The sequence below is a fragment of the Eriocheir sinensis genome, chromosome 63 (genome assembly GCF_024679095.1).
Source record: "Eriocheir sinensis breed Jianghai 21 chromosome 63, ASM2467909v1, whole genome shotgun sequence".
NCBI classification, from domain to species: domain Eukaryota; kingdom Metazoa; phylum Arthropoda; class Malacostraca; order Decapoda; family Varunidae; genus Eriocheir; species Eriocheir sinensis.
In genome coordinates this window covers 3,664,644-3,667,573 of record NC_066571.1, presented here as the reverse complement: position 1 = coordinate 3,667,573, position 2,930 = coordinate 3,664,644, and positions in this window count along the sequence as shown.

Below are 2,930 nucleotides of genomic sequence, written 5' to 3'. Positions count from 1 at the left end.
GATAGCGAGACTCGGGAACCTGTGAGGCCTCCTGCTTCGAACAGTGCTTCATTCAGTGGCTTCACGAGTTTAATGTTCCGCGTGTTGTTTCTACGATCGCCTCATAGCTCTTGAAATATGTACAGCTTACTTTTCACATAAGTTCCAACAGACATTCTCATTCAATATTCATACACAGAAAACCCGAAAATCATGGAGTAAATATCTTTTTTACTTCCTATTCACGGTCACAACTCTCGTATACCCATCTTTCGGCCACCTCTTTTGATTCTTTTTACAGGAGCAGCGAGTAGCGGGCTTTTTTATTATTGTTTCCTTTTTTTGTGCCCTTGAGCTGTCTCCTATGTTGTAAAAAAAAAAACCACTGTCATCGTACTCAATAAAACAATCACCTTCAAAATAGTTAACTGACGACTACCAGCAACATCATCGTCATCATCATCATCACTTACCGCAACAGCATTCTTTTTGCATCTCTCTCGTTATACTATTCACAGTCATCACCATCACCACCACCATAACCGCCATCACCACGTCATCTTCACCATCACTAAAATATAGATTGACGACTATTAGTAACATCATCATCGTCATCTACGCCTACCATAACTGCATTCTCTCTCTCTCTCTCTCTCTCTCTCTCTCTCTCTCTCTCTCTCTCTCTCTCTCTCTCTCTCTCTCTCTCTCTCTCTCTCTCTCTCTCTGTTGCCCCTTCTCTTTCTCTCTCAACTTTTTTCTTTGTCACCCTTTTTCTTATCTCTTTCTCTGTTGCCCTTTTCCTTCTCTCTCTTTTATCTTTCTCTTTCTCTGTTGCCTGTCTCCACCTCCCCTTCATCACCACCATCACCACTATCATTCCCACTTTCATCACCACTAACACGGAGATAAACTGAGGATACCCAGTAACAATATTTCATCACAATCATTCTCTTTCCATTCCTCTCATTATAACACCAACACTCATCACCATTATCACTATCACCACGCAATCATTATCACCACACATACACCTCCCATCATTAGCAGGATTACCCTCACCACAATCACCCCCATTACTACTATCGTACATTAATGACTATCGGTACCACCAGCAAATCTCTATAATATCACAATCTCGTTCCTATAGGACCCCAATCAGTAGGACCCCAATCAGCATCATCCTTATTACTAACCTCCTCCTTCTTCTCCTCCTCCTACTTCTCTTTGTTGGTGTTGTTGAGGATGTTTCTGTTGTTGTTTTGTTGTTCTTTTTCTGCTTTTTCTGCGATTTTTTTTTATTTCTTCCTTGTCCATTTCTGTTTACGTCATTCCTTCTCCTCCTCCTATTTCTCCTCCTCCTTCTCCTCCTCCTCCTCCTTCTCGTCATCATCATCATCATCATCATCATCATTCCAACATCGATACATTAACTTTATGACTTTTATATTCGTTTTTTTTTTATACAATCACATTTTTCACTTGTTTATTTATTTATTTGTTTATATATCTATTTACTTACTTATTCGTTTACTTACTTAACCACTTACCACCGCCATCACCACCTCTTGCACCCCCATAATCAATGTTTGCATGCCATTCTTATTAATGTAACACCTTATTATCACCAGCATCACCACCACCACCACCACCACCGTTACCATTGCCTCACCACCACCACCATTCATCACGAAAAACATCATCACCACCACCACCACCACCACCACCACCACCACCACCACCACTACCGTTACCATAGCCTCATCACCACCATCATTCATCACCAAAAACAGCATCACCACCACCACCACCACCACTTCCGTTACAGCAGTTTTACCACCACCAGCATCACCACCAGAACAAAAACAACACCACCACCACCACCACCATCACAACACCACCACCACCACTACCATCCCACCACAACCATTGGCCTACCACGTCACCATCACCACAATGACCACACCACAGCATCACAACCACCACCACCACCTCCCGGTCCCACGCCTCGGTGCCGGGAGATGACGTCAACGCATCCTGCCCCGAGTCGGATGCTGCGCCCTCCCTGTGACCCCTCCTATGTCCTCCCCCCCTTGTGTATTCCCGTGTCCCTCCCCCCGTGTCGTCCCCCCCCCCCCCTCCAGTGTCCTCGGCCGCCCTTCCTGCAGGCATTAAGAGTTGTCCTGACCTTCCTTTAAACAGCGGCGCCGTGCTTGAGGGCAGGAAGGCACGTTGAAGTAACTTAATTGCTATGTACCTTCATGCACACACCCTTCCGAGGCACACACACACACACACACACACACACACACACACACACACACACACTGAATGAATGGAAGGATGATAATTGAAGTGAGTGGTTAATGAACGCAACTCAATAAATGATAAAAGAAGTGAATGATGAATGAACAAAACTGAATAAGTGACGAATGAAGTGACTCATCAATGAAAAATGGATGAATTAGATGAATGATGAATGAAATAAATGACAAAAGAATGACTGACTGAATGAGGGATGACTAATTAAGTAAACGATGAATGAACGAAGCTGAATAAACGATAACAGAATAATGTGAATGATGAATGAAAAAGAGGATGAATTAGGTGGATGATAAATGAATTGCGTGATGAATGAAATGAATGAAGTCTTGTGCTGTTAAAAGCGTACACGAGTTTAAAGAATTATACGATGAAAAATGACGATGCAAAAGAATAGAAAAACGGAATATCACGATCTTGACAATTCGGTAACAAGACAAATAGGTAAGAAAAAAAAACAAAAAAAAACAGGTCAGCACACACACACACACACACACACACACACACACACACACACACACACACACACACACACACACACACACACACACAGACACACACACACAATGAAGCTCTAGGTAAGCTCTCAGTAAGGGTTATGTATATTGACTGACCGACTCCAACACATGATC